This window comes from Schistocerca gregaria, chromosome 8 (assembly GCF_023897955.1).
Source record: "Schistocerca gregaria isolate iqSchGreg1 chromosome 8, iqSchGreg1.2, whole genome shotgun sequence".
Classification (NCBI taxonomy): domain Eukaryota; kingdom Metazoa; phylum Arthropoda; class Insecta; order Orthoptera; family Acrididae; genus Schistocerca; species Schistocerca gregaria.
The window spans coordinates 235,972,260-235,987,167 of NC_064927.1; the positions used below are offsets into that span (position 1 = coordinate 235,972,260).

A 14,908-nucleotide genomic window follows, 5' to 3' on the forward strand; every position below is an offset into this window, starting at 1 on the left:
CACTGCTATAGCTCAAAAAATAGCATTAAAAAAAAATACGGAAGGCGAACTACTCGCTGTTGAGAGGAATGTCGTTACACTTATTGCCAAATTCATTGAGGTTGACGGACATCATTTTGAGCATTTATTGCATTAGTGTGGTATTTACAGGTAATCACGCTGTAACAGCAAGCGTTCTCAGAAATGATAAGTTCACATTGGAACAACCGAAATAAAATGTTCAAACGTACCTATGTTCTGTATTTTAATTTAAAAAACCTACCAACTGTAACAGATGAAAATGTAGTTTTGGGGCATGGTTTCCGTGTGAGTGAATTTAGAGGCCCATTTCGATTCTTGGTTGTGCCATGAACACACATTTTTAGAAGTTCAGTATTCACAGCCAGATGTGCCAATAATTATCGAACTATTAAAATAGCACTAATAGTCATGCCTACTACGAGTAAGCAAACGAAACGTTCCACCCTTTACTGTATTAAACTTTTTATAGGGTAGAATTCACTCACAGAAAAGCGAACTATCGTTATTTGCCTCGGTTTTAGATAGCAATGAGTTGCGTACAGCCGATATTACAACATTTTTGCGCCGTTAACATTTCATTAATTTTTCACGTATCAGTATCATTCTTAGCTGTTACACGCTGCAAACGTACTAGTCCCCGAGCTTGGAACATACTCTTTCCTTCGTTAACGGTTCAAATGTTGAAATGTGTGTGAAATCTTATGGGACTTAACTGCTAAGGTCATCAGTCCCTAAGCTTACACACTACTTAACCTAAATTATCCTAAGGACAAACACACACCCATGCCCGAGGGAGGACTCTAACCTCCGCCGGGACCAGCCGCACAGTCCATGACTGCAGCGCCTGAGACCGCTCGGCTAACCCTGCGCGGCCGTTAACGGTTAACGAAGCTGTCAGAGCAGAGTCGTTCGACCCAGCGCCGCAGTTCCAACGTGGTGGCCGTGACACGTTTGCAGGTCCGTGTGTGTTATGCGTTATTGGCTGCAGTCCTGACGTTGGGTATTATACAAACGTGACACGATGTAGAGAAGTGAAAAATTCTTAATTTAGATTCAGTTTTGTGTATAGTTGCATTGTTATTCAACAATGAATGAAAGACTGAAATCTCATTATTTTTGTGTGGTATTGTTCTGGAAGAGACGAAAGTAACAAAATTGCACAGCGCAATACTTGTGGTCAAACAGTTTCACAACTACTGTTGAGTAACCGGAGAAAAACATCCGGAGCTAAGGCATCAGACAATAAGTTTGTCAACTCACATACAAAGTGCTGTCGTAAAGCGAACTGTTTCGCTGACTTCACTGGCACGGCCTATGTGGCACCAATTAAATAGCTAAAAGGTTTGCGGAACGTATTACCTGACTGGAAATGGAATTTTGTAATCTATTATTCGTAATTAATAGTTTAACTCATCCTTCCCAATCAGCGACTCCAGATTGGTTTTTTTCGCAGTTTTGGGGAAACTTTTTTGGAACAACTTTTGGAGAAATAGAAATCTTGAGGAAATTTTTTTGGAGCAAAATCTCGGTACTGTGAAAATTGGAAAGTATTTTATTTTCCTAGCGTCACTACTAATCCCATCTCTGATATTTTAGTTCGAACGACACATAGTTTCTTAGATATCCACTAGACGTCACTCTCTCTTCAAATCAGTCGATATACCTTTCCTTTTGTGGAAGACGTATACAGGTTCAGCAGGCTGATACCTCTCCGTGACATCACATCTCCAGTTTCGACCGTTTAGGATCTCTATCGACTTTCGTGTTCGTATTGACTTCTGAGAACAAGCCATACTGGATTTCGTCATTTTAGTTGAAGCTTGTATTTGATTGGTTTTATGTTGTAACGTATGTCCTATGAATGCATGGTGTTTCAGCTATTGTGGATCTCTCGAAAATGCGTCGTCCTTGATATAATTTGTTGTTATTAAACGTAAGGTAATGACGGATTGGCGGTGTAGAGGATTCAGGAAGTGTAAGTAAAAAACACAGGCACATGTTTTATACGTTTACTGCAGGGTAATGCACAGAGGCGTCCAGTTGCGAAGTGCGGTAATGGAAAATCAATAAAACTATGAAAAAAGTGCGAAGCAAGCAAATGTGGCAGGTTTTTCATTTTTGCGGTCAGGCTATTCTTCTTATTTACAATTTAAAAATTTTGGTTTATAATGCAAAATTCAATCTCTTAAAGCTGCTAACACCGATAGCAAATAATAGTTTAAAGGACTGGATAGGTTTAACATATTTGGGAGAAAAGTTGCCGAAATGGGAATTATTTTGCCTGCTATGGAGGAATTTCGGAAACTCAATCTGAAAACGCTGCTGCTAAGGTTCCCTTTTTGCTCACCGGAAAAACTTGCAACAGATGCCTCTCCCTTAACGGCTCAGGAGCTGCTCGCGACCAATGTGTACATTTGCGAACAACGTGATTGCGAGCGTCATATGAGCCGCTCGGCTCCAGATTGCAAGCGTACTCTGTACAAACGCGACACTCATTTTGTCCAAAGCTTTCTCTTAATTAAGTCTTACTATAAAACACAACGAACTCTTTCTCTCTAGTTCTCCACGCTACTCTATCCCGTACAAGCCGCTTCATCTCCGAATAACTAATTCAAACGTCTTCTAATGTCAGTTGTTCACTGTCCGGATGTTTCCATATATGGCACCAGTTTTGGGAGCTCTTTATTTTTATCAACTTGTAAATCAGTTCGGACACGTCAGATACCTTCCGATCCCTATTTTACAGTTGAAAATTTACACGTAAATAATTTTCAATTAAATGGCATTAAAGTGCTCAAAACAAGAGAACGGCACGGCGTTGTATTTTAGACGTTTGAACGAAACATTTACTGTACAGCACGAGTTGTTCGAAAAGCTCAATGAACAAAATTATACCCCATACTAAGTTGACTTAGGTTTTTATCAACATTTACCAACTAGATTTCATTGATATCAACGTCACCTGTGTTTCAGATCGAGAAGTGTTCATCTTGCCCTTGCAAACTTCCTCGTGAGGCAAGGCTCAGCCGCATTCCACTGCACATTGGTGAGTTCTGTTATTTACAGTAGAAGTGTAGCAAATAATGATAAAAATGTATAAAAATGTCTTCGACTGATGTGTCGCCGGCCGATGTGGCCGAGCGGTTCTAGGCACTTCAGTCTGAAACCGCGCGACCGCTACAGCCGCAAGTTCGAATCCTGCCTCGGGCCTGGATGTGTGTGATGTCCTTAGGTTAGTTAGGTTTAAGTGGTTCTAAGTTCTAGGGGACTGATGACCTCAGATGTTATGTCCCATAGTGCTCAGAGCCATTTGAACCATTTTTTGATGTCTCAGCAGTTGTAGGCAGCGGATACAGGGTAGGACTTTATACTAGATATACAAAGACATACAGCTGCACTGGTAAAATTTACACACTTTACAGTACTCACACGTAGCCTCAAGTTGTCAGCGGCAATCGTAATCCACCCGTAGCATTTACAGTGTTCGTCTAACTGCTTACTGCCCTTGGTTCGGCTTATTAGTCGCTTATAGTAACTGTTGATGGTGGCGCTAGCAACGATGGTAGTCTTCCAGTGTTTGTGACGTCTTCCACCAAATCGTTGCTTGCGCCGATTTAATAAAGGGGCGCGGAAGGATACTATTTTCCCCGTTGAGGGCGGGGCCATTAGTGACTACCTCTCCATCTTCATTGGCAGCGTCACCGGCCTGTTTTGCGCCGAGTGTCGTAGATTTCGGACACGATTCCAGCTTCGTGTGCGGTCGGCGTAAACACTGCCGATAGTGCAGTTGCACTCATGTCTTTTCTCCCGATTGATCCGTGATTGCAGAAAAACAGTCTGAGCTCACCTTGATGAAAACATTTTGTTTATGTTGTTTTTTTAATTCTCGAATTATTTTAATGAGGAACAGTTACCTATCAACAGTTAGCTATAAGAAACATTTCTTAATTTTAAATACCTGAACTCTAGACAGACTGTCAGTCTGCAAAAGAGTATGTACACAAAACACTTGTACCGCCTATACCTGAATATGTAGGACATATCATGCTGCTCAGAAAACTCCAGCAACCGGCATTCAGGCCAGAAACTATGCTTGTTCTTGAGCCTCTAAGTATCGATTCCACATGATGGTGCAGATAAAATTAGGCAAATGACGGATCATACAGACGCGTAGAGCAGCTGCTTTTCCCATGGCCCATCCATGTATGGAACAGGAAGTAACCTGAATATATGGCACAACAGCAAACATCGTTCTACCACGCAATTCACAATGATTTTCAGAGTATATATGTAAATGTAGAAAAATATGTTCGACTGCAAAAATGTGTTTTGCAACGTGGCAACAGGTTAAGTATACAAGTGAAAACAGCTGAACATAACTTCAGAAAATAATATTTTTGGGAAAAAACTAAGCAATAGCACTGTTGTTGTTGTGGTCTTCAGTCCTGAGACTGGTTTGATGCAGCTCTCCATGCTACTCTATCCTGTGCAAGCTTCTTCATCTCCCAGTACCTACTGCAACCTACATCCTTCTGAATCTGCTTAGTGTACCCATCTCTCGGTCTCCCTCTACGATTTTTGCCCTCCACACTGCCCTCCAATGCTAAATTTGTGATCCCTTGATGCCTCAAAACATGTCCTACCAACCGATCCCTTCTTCTAGTCAAGTTGTGCCACAAACTTCTCTTCTCCCCAATCTTATTCAATACCTCCTCATTAGTTACGTGATCTATCCACCTTATCTTCAGTATTCTTCTGTAGCACCACATTTCGAAAGCTTCTATTCTCTTCTTGTCCAAACTAGTTATCGTCCATGTTTCACTTCCATACATGGCTACACTCCAAACAAATATTTTCAGAAATGACTTCCTAACACTTAAATCTATATTCGATGTTAACAAATTTCTCTTCTTCAGAAACGCTTTCCTTGCCATAGCACTAATATTTTGTTTAAATGAGATGTCGATTCGCGCCCTGTTTTGTGAATCAGAGCTGGCAAAGTAATAGTGTGTAATTTTACTGCAATCAACCAGGACTTCTGAAACAGTTTATTCTGACTATACGATGTTCAACAGTTTTATATAAAAAATGTGAAAAGCTGCAACTGCTGCCGCAGACTTTGAACGAAAGCGGTAGATCGCAGTAAAGGACGTGGATGATTACATATTTCAAGTTACAGCTGATGAAGAACGCGATATCGTCATAGATAATACTTGCACAGATGTGCCAATGAAACTTCGTGACCCGTACACAAACATGTAATTTCTATTTCACTAGCACGCAGTACAGTTCTACTATGAAATATACCCAAGTTTACCTGGTTTCTGTTCCCCTTCGAGTTAATCATGATTGTACCGCCACATTGCCCGGAATTGCTGTCGCCCTTGTTGGGTTATATGTTGTTGTGGTGTGCGTACTGTAAGACCTTCAGTACACACACCATCAGATTATTTGACTCGTCGCTCTAACGAAGTAAGCGAGTGTCAGCAATATGTCTCGTGGTCTTATCGTGGCGTGTTTATCTTCTGCCTCTAGGTCAGACGATAGAAATGTCACTGGCACGCTTAGAGTAGCAGATTGACGGCGACCAACTTTAAACAGAACTTGATTAATTTTCACACACATTTATTAAAATAATAACAAGCATAAAAATTACTTCTTGGTTCTGGGTGTTATTTACAATTGACTCTCTGAAGTTCCTTTGGTATTGGTACGTTAATCTTATTCTCACATCTATCTCTGATACTTGACAAAAGTGTCTGTACATTTATCTTCATGGCTATGTACAGAATATGGTAATCTTATTAGGCGAAGACTGAAACTTGACTTTAGACTGTTACAGACAAATGGTACAGACAACTGCAGACTGACTAATCGGAGGTCTGTACACTCGTTATAGTATTTCGCACGTTCATGTATCACCTCGCGAGTGTGATCCGCGAGGAGAAAATGTTCTACGTTAGCAGCAATCTCACTGGCTGCGTTACATATTAATACGCGGATCGGAGGAAGCAGAATTTGGTCGGTCTCTACGACAGCGCCATCTCGTAGTGCGGAGACGGACTAGCGCTGCACCTGCGCTGTTGTGCTTGGCGGGGCGCGCTCTAGTGGGAAAGTTGTGTACGCGCAGACTACGCGGAACTATATACACAACAGTTGTCAATGTCGATCACAACATGTTGTGCGATACATTCCAGCAACCCACTTTTTTCCTTTGGGAAAAAAGTAGTGAGGTGTCAGATGTGAGCTTCGGACAAGTCATCTGAATGGCCCACTTTGGTAAGTCAAGTGGAAAACAGAAATTGCCGCCAGTAGCTACCATAATTTGCGAAATTCGTCTTGCTGCAAGAACGAAAGCTGCGCAGGTTGACTCCACTAAGAAATTAATGGCCGCCCAAAATGTTGAACACTTCCAGATATCCGTCGTCCGTCACCGCTATGCGAGAAAATGACGGACGAGCGATGGAAGTCAATTTCATGAAGCACCACCACTGTTGTTCCAGGTCTTTATTGTTTTTTTTTTTATTTTCTTTCAAATGTGCTTAAGCCTTTTCATCCAGTAAGGACAGCTAGGCCGCGGAACATTACTTTAACTTGTCCACGAAAGTTTTCAGATGAAATGCCATTTGAAAAGCGTATCTGCAAAATTCGATTCAGCAATCACAGTTTTCGTCTTATTACTGTGAAAACAATGTGGCTTTGAATTAGAGGTTTTATTACCGAAAGTGTGTGGGGTTTAAGGCCACTTTCAACATATCGTTGACGAAGACTTCTAGATCTGAGAACATGTCAGTAAGGGTACACCCAGCCATGGCGAGCGACGGACAGCTATTACCGGACCTCTGTATTGATATTAGCCTTCCGTGGCCGCTGTGGGAATCATATACACGCCGCGCTGTCTAGGGCGTCTTGCCACGGTTTGCGCGGCTTCTCAAAAAAAAAAAAAAAAAAAAAAAAAAAAAAAAAAAAAAAAAAAAAAAAAAAAGTTTCAAATGGCTCTGAGCACTATGGGACTCAACTGCTGTGGTCATCAGTCCCATAGAACTTAGAACTACTTAAACCTAACTAACCTAAGGACATCACACACACCCATCAGTAAACAAGTACAATGGTGATTACGGAAAATTCATCGCACTGTGAATGCTTCCAAGATATTTCGCATATACAATCATGCGGTTAAGCGTACCTTCGTGAAAGATCACGATAAAAACTTACAATAAGCCGACGGAAGTTTCGTTGGTTTGTGGCAGGAGACCAAACAGCGAGGTCATCGGTCCCTAGGCTTACACACTACTTAATCTAACTTGAACAAACTTACACTAAGGACAACACACACTCAGCCATGCCCGAGGGACGACTCGAACCTCCAACGGGAGGAGCCGCACGAACCGTGGCAAGGCGCCACAGACCACGCGGCCGATGAAAAACATTTATAACTCGTAATCGTGCATTTCATTGTTTGTCGTTGGTGCATTTCATTGTTTGTCGTTCGTTAATTTCGCAGATTGTAAAAGTAGAATGAAAGGAAATGAGTCTCCAGAGTTGCTCACTAATACTTACAAAATGTCAATAACAAAACCAATCCTGAATATAATAAGAAACATTCGTTCGTGTTCGTGATTTATTCATGTTTAAGAAGTGGGATGATTCTGGGGTGTAGTTCTGGTTCTTGAAAGAGCCACTTTCCTCAATTCTAGTAGGTCTTTCTTCGATAGAAAGAAACGCTAAATGGTAATCAGCTTATCTTAATGTTGCTTTCCTGGTATTTCACAAGACCCTGGCAAGCTTCTGGTATAGTATCAGACATCGATGCAGTAGGTACCTTGAACTGGACATGAATCTTGGGGTAATTGTCACCAGTCGCATGAAATCGATCAGATCTAATCTTTTTGCCACTGGTATAGGGTCCCTGTATTTTATATTTTCCTTTGCATTCTGAGGTCCAACGAGGTAAAGTATGATTTTAGGAATCATTCTCAGACATACGAGTAAAGTGTTTAAACAGCATCATATTACTTGCCACCTTTATGTCTGCTACCAGACACAAGACTAGAGTTTAACGGCTCACGGGAAGCGTGATCATTAGAGGCGAACCATAAACTAGAATTACAAGGACATGTGGAATGAAATCGGCCGTGCTCTTTTCAGAGAAGCCATCGTGGTATTGCGTGCAGCGATGTAGGGAAATCACGGGAAACCCAAATATGGATGCTCTGGCACGGATTGGAATCACCGTCCTTCAAAGTGCGAGGCCAATGTGTTAACCAGTGCGCCACCTCGCTCGCTCGTATATTATCCCGCAAGAGGCGTTTATTTACTGAGCACTAGCGCCTCCTTGTGCGTTTTCGTCTTTGGCAAAACCGAATACTAGCTGCGGCAGCAGCAACTGCAGCTAGCAACACGGATGCTGTGAACAATGGAATAGCGCGCAGGCTTCTGTATTGGTTTGAACTGAATCGAGCGCGCGTACACACACACACACACACACACACACACACACACACACACACACACACCCTTGCCTTTTGTTTGTGTGTGAGGCTACTGCAGGCGCACGTCGAATAGGCGAAAGACGCAGAAGAATAAATAAAGCTGAAGGCGATCCAGGTTTGAACAGTTCTGTTCATTCCCCTTCACCAAACGGGGGCAACCAATGAGATGCCCCATTTCAGACGTTCTACATGAATTAAAGTGTACAGCAGCCAACAGCCTTGCCGCAGTGGAAACACCGGTTCCCGTCAGATCACCGAAGTTAAGCGCTGAAGGGCTGGGCCAGCACTTTGATGGGTGGCCATCCTGCCTGCCGAGCGCTGTTGGCAAGCGGGGTGCACTCAGCCCTTGTGAGGTAAACTGAGGAGCTACTTGATTGAGAAGTAGCTGCTCCGGTCTCGTAAACTGACATACGGCCAGGAGAGCGGTGTGCTGATCACATGCCCCTCCACATCCACATCCGGTGACGCTTGTGGTTTGAGGATGACGCGGCGGTCGGTCGGTCCCGTTGGGTCTTCATGGCCTGTTCTGACGGAGTAAAGTTTTCTATTTATTTATTTTGCGATAAATGCTCGTCTCCAGAGTTAGCCCTGTCCAGCTTTCAATTGGCTTACCCTTTCATTTTTCATTGCCCTCGGAAGCACTTTCTACGAATTGGCAGCGTGGAGAGCGTTTCTCCTCTCCGTAATCGCGAACAAGCTGACCACCTCCCCTCCGTGGTATCCTTATTCAACTGATAACTTCTTGCTAGGGAGAACGAATCTTTTTATCTTTATATGAAGAGTCACTGACCGATGTAGAAGTAATTTCAGGCGTGCCACAGGAAAGTGTGATGGGACATTTGCCGTCCGTGCAGTATATTAATGACCTGGCAGAAAATATTAACAGTAAACTCGGACTTTTCTCATATCATGCGTTTGTCCGTAATGAAGTACAGCCAGGAAAAAAAGTTGCCGAGACATTTAGACATCTTGAGAACACTCCAAAGTGGTGAACGAGGCAACTTGCTTTAAATGTCAAGAAATACCACGTCACTAAAAGACGTAGTATCCTATGACCGACGATTCAGAATTGGTATCAGTCAATTCGTACAAATACCTGGACGTAGCAATTTATGGGGGTTATGAAACGGAAGTATGACAGACGTTCGGTCGTAGGAAAAGCGGGTGACATATTTGACAATTGAATCAGCCTACATAACACTCCCATGAACTATTCTAGGACATTGCTCAAGTGTTTGGATACTATTGGGGTGCTGTCGATCACACACGAAGAAGGGCAGCAAGAATGGCCACATGCTTGTTCGTCTTATGGCACAGAGAGAGTCACGTAGCTGCTGATGAAGCTGAATTGACAGACGCTTGAGGATAGAGGCCAGCTATAGCACCAAAGCCCCTTTACCTCAAGTTTCAAGGACAATTGAGGAATCTAGGAATATACTACGATACCCTTCGTCTCGCTGCCGTACGGACCGTGAAGACAAGCAGTCTGGCATTTAAGCAATAATTCCTCGCGACTATGGAACTAGATGAATAATTTTAGACATCACGTCTACAGATGTTGCTCTTTATTGATTATTTAAAAAAAACGCTCTTCAGCAGTGCTTGTTTACTGGAAGAATCCCTAATAACTGGTACAGTAATAAGCAATCTCTGGCACGCATTTCACAGTGGTTTGCAGAGTATGAATGTGAATGTGGAAGATGACTAAGACTTAAAGTTATGCTCCAACATGCTGTGTATACATGAACACGAGTGTTGGGTGTCTAGGGGGCAAGACATTGATAGCTTTTGGAGGTGGTTCTAGCTAGTTGTGGTTTTCCAGAGTTTGAGCTGTCCGACACAATAACGTCTGCGGTTAGGAGATCCTGGTTCTCTTGTATCCGACGGGTTTAAGAGAGAGACCTCAAGCATCCGTTCCCATTTTCATCCTTTTTACTTCGGTCCTTGTGAATACGAGTTACATTAAAACGGTAGGTTCGAGAAATATCAAAATTCATCACAGCGAGTGAAATAGCCGAAACAGAACTTTTATGTAATTGCCGATTCCTGTTCTTATCTCGCGATGCTGTATGGTCCGCTTTCTTATTTTATTTATCAGGATTATGCTTTTTTTTAATTATGTTTCTCGTATCGAATATTTGCCCTGTAAGCTGTGGTAACTGATTACGATAGGAGCCAGTCGGGTACACTGTCTGTCGGTGAAACTTTTAAATTCGTTTTATTGTGATTTATCGTTATTGTTTGTGTTTCTGAGTGGCATGTGGCGACCAACCCGAAGTGCCTAAACTTCCAAATATATTTCTATGCGGATATACACTGACATGAGAAAAGTCATGGGATGTCGATACGCACATATACAGATGACGTTAGTATCGCGTACACAAGTTATAAAAGGGCAGTGCATTGGCGGAGCAGTCATTTGTACTCAGGTGATTCATATGAAAAGGTTGCCGACGTGATTTTGGCCGTACGACCGGAGTTAATAGACTTTGAACGCGGACGGAGAAGAGGCCTAGGGTCTTCACTTAACGACCGAGAGCAGCGGCGTTTGCGTAGACTTGTCAGTGCTAACAGAGAATCAGCACTGCGTGAAGTAACCGTAGAAATCAGTGTGGGACGTTAGGACAGTGCGGCGAAATTTGGCATTAATGGGCTGTGGCAGCAGACGACCGGCGCTGGTGCCTTTGCTAACAGCACGACGTCGCGCTCCCGTAACCATAGCGGTTGGGCGCTAGAGAACGGGAAAACAGTGGCCCGGTCAGTTGACTCCCGATCTGAGTTGGTAAGAGCTGAGGGTAAGACTCGACTGTGGCACAGACCACACGAAGCCGTGCTTCAAATTTATCAACAACGCTCTATGGAAGCTGGTCGTGGCTCCATAATGGTGTCGGCTGTGTTTACACGGAACGGGCTGGGTCCTCTGGTGCAACTGAACCGATCATTAACTGGAAATGGTAATGTTCGGCTACTTGGAGACCATCTGCAACCATTCATGAACCTCATGAAATCCACTACTGTACAGCTACGCTACTGATGACAAACAGCTGGAGACAGCGTCTGCCGTAAAATATCTAGGCGTAACTATCCAGAGCGACCTTAAGTGAAATGACCACATGAAACAGACAGTGGGAAAAACAGACAGCAGACTCAGATTCATCGGAAGAAGGAAATATAACTTATCTACGAAAGAAGTGGTTTATACGGCACTTGTTCGCCCGATTCTTTACTATTTTTCATCTATATGGGATCCCTATTAGGTAGTACTGATAGAGGAGATAGAGAAGTAGAGTAAATAGAGAAGGTCAAACGAAGATTGGTCCGTTTCGTCAAGAGATCGTTTAGCTGGCTACTGAGCGTTACAGAGAAGCTAAGCAAACTCCACTGACAGACGTTACAAGAGAGACGTTGTGCATCACGGAGAGATTTACTATTAAATTTTCGGGACAGCGCTTTTCAGGAGGAGTCGGACAACATATTACTTCCCCCCACATTTATCTCGTGGATTGACCGCGATCCGAAAATTAGAGAAATTAGAGCCAATACAGAGGCTTGCCGACAGTCATTCTTCCCACGCACTATTCGCGAGCGGAACAGGGCTGAGGGATAATACGAGTAGTGGCACCGAAAGTACCCTCCGCCACACACGGTAAGGTGGTTTGCGGAGTATGATGTAGATGTACCTGGTGATGAAAAAGTCAGTATAAATTTGAAAACTTAATAAACCACGGAATAATGTAGATAGAGAGGTAAAAATTGACACACATACTTGCAGTGACATGGGGTTTTATTAGAACCACCCCATATTGCTAGACGCGTGAAAGATCTCTTGCGCGTGTCGTTTGGTGGTGATCGTGTGCTCAGCCGCTACTTTCGTCATGCTTGACCTCCCAGGTCCCCAGACCTCAGTCCGTGCGATTATTGGCTTTGGGGTTACCTGAAGTCGCAAGTGTATCGTGATCGACCGACATCTCTGAAAGACAACATCCGATGCCAATGCCTCACCATAACTCCGGACATGCTTTATAGTGTTGTTCACAACATTATCCCTCGACTACAGCTATTGTTGAGGAATGATGGTGGACATATTGAGCATTTCCTCATCTTTGCTTTGTCTTACTTTGTTATGCTAATTATTGCTATTCTGATCAGATGAAGCGCCATCTGCCAGACATTTTTTGAACTTTTGTAGTGTTTTGGTTCTAGTGAAACCTCATGTCATTCCAAGCAAGTGCGTCAATTTGTACCTCTATCTACATTATTCCGTGATTTATTCAGTTTTCAAATTTATACCGACTTTTTAATCACTCGGTTGCTGAAACAACGATGGAATTTTTATAGATGACAATGCCCCAAGTCACCGGGCCGCAATTGTTCGTGATTGGTTTGAAGAACATTCTGGACAGTTCGAGCGAATCATTTGGCCACCCGGATCGCCCGACATGAATTCCACGGAACGTTTATGGGACGTAATCAAGAGGTCAGTTCGTGCACAAAATCGCGCAGCGGCAACACGTTCGCAATTATGATCGCCATGTAGAGGCAACATGGCTCAATATTTCTGCAGGGGACTTCCAACAACTTGTTGAGTCCATGACACGTCAGCCTGCTGCACTACGCTGAGCAAATGGAGGTCCGAAACTGTATTAGGAGATACCTTATGACTTTAGTGTATTTGACAACCACGTCTCGCAAGAAATCGGTTGGTTTCTCTTGAAAATTCTCCAGACGCTTCTTGTGTTCATTTCATATTTGATCCAGTCAGAATGTGGCACGCATCGTACACAAAGCTTTCACTCGGTTTTATATGCATCTTACGATCTCTTCTGATGTGCTTAAACTGTCAGCTGTTTCTGATATCTTCAGTTGTCGTTATCGTGAAGCAGCTGCAAACATAAATATTTGTTGCTATCAGCGCCTTATGTATGCCGTATGGCGAATGACCTTTCTGTCGATGGGAGATTAAACACTGACCTTCCTAACTCTTGCTTGCCGAATTCGATAGGGAGTTTTTTTTCTGTCTCTGCTACAAGGGGAGCAAAATACAGAAAAATCGTTCACGACAAAGGGAAACACCTAACTGCGGTAATTATACCATTAGTTGCTATAGCAAATACACTTACAAATTTTGAAAGTTCTTATTAGTTAGCGTTTGTCCCATCACCTTCTAACACATGCACGAAGAAGAAAATGACATTGTCAGTGGAGGTTGTATCATGACTACTTTATTTTCTCCCATCAGTAATTACGAAAGCATTTCAAAATGCAGCTGTCTGTTTCGCCCGGCGATTGATTGTCAACAGACTGTTTATGGATAAAAAACAGGAGACAACAAGACTCATAAAATACACAAATTCTGCCAAGTAACTTTTCTATGCAATGATAAAAACGAATAAAATCATATAACAAAGCGCACGTGCTGAAAGTGGTCGTTGCGTTGTCAACGTTAAGCATTGGCAACAGTAGGCAAAGGGCTGGATTTCCAGACTGAGTGCAGTCTTCTTTCTATTAATTCATATATATATATTCTGAGCAAAAATTTCCGGGCTCACAACCATTACAGCTGACCTGTACGAGCAAAGTCAAGACAGAAAAAATTCCGTTTCGGCCCTAACAGCGAATTGTAATATCTCGGTTTTGCTATGCTAGCTGACGGATACCGTCAGACGAGCACTCCTTAATGGAACTATTCACAGAGAATAGGCGACACAGGCAGAATCGGAACGAAAAAAGGATGTTAGGAAGAACAATAAGAGCAAATAAAAAAATCAATGCCATGTTGAAAATTGACACAAAAGATTAAAAATGAAAGAAATTACATCAAAACCAGTTAACTGAAAACAATAATAATCACGAGTCATTTTAATAAATATTTAAAAATGAAAAAAAAAAAAACATCCGACAAGATTCGCACTCACGATCTTTTGCATCTCAAACTGTAAATTTACCACTACGCTACTCAGAAAACCTTTAGTTGTAATGTTATATTTATTTATATATCTATAGCCAGTTGCAACGATCATTTGCTGTTTTCGGTAGCACACCATGTCGTATGAAGTTTACGTATTGTAAACCGGTCTCTGAAATGATAAAACCGAATATGTGAAGCCGAATCGCCTCTTGTACAAAGGAATCCAGCAGTCTTTGGCTACTGGTGTGCACGAGATGTGCGGTATTTCGCTGTCATCGTTTCGTGTGTCAATTGAAGACATGAAGTCTGTGTTTATCATATGTGATGAAATTCGAAGTAAATGGGCCAGATCCAGGATTCATGATGCTGGAACAACAAGAAATAATGCCAGACGAGGAATTGGCAGTGAACCGATAGTTTGTTGTGGCAGTTTGGCAACCGTGAGCACTTGGTGCGTGACGCTGAGCGCTCTGATTGGAGGAAGACA

The 14,908-nt window shown here is 42.7% G+C and overlaps 1 protein-coding gene and 1 pseudogene across 4 annotated transcripts in view; both read left to right on the forward strand.

The window, feature by feature from the left end:
- Positions 1 to 14,908, forward strand: part of LOC126284912 (NF-kappa-B inhibitor zeta-like) — a 269,508-nt gene that overhangs the window by 94,779 nt on the left and 159,821 nt on the right. For all 4 annotated transcript variants that reach the window (XM_049984175.1, XM_049984177.1, XM_049984180.1 and 1 more), the window contains exon 2: positions 2,995 to 3,067. The gene's annotated coding sequence lies outside the window, so the exon portion shown is untranslated. The remainder of the gene's footprint in view (positions 1 to 2,994; positions 3,068 to 14,908) is intronic.
- LOC126285492 (5S ribosomal RNA) lies at positions 8,723 to 8,840 on the forward strand (annotated as a pseudogene).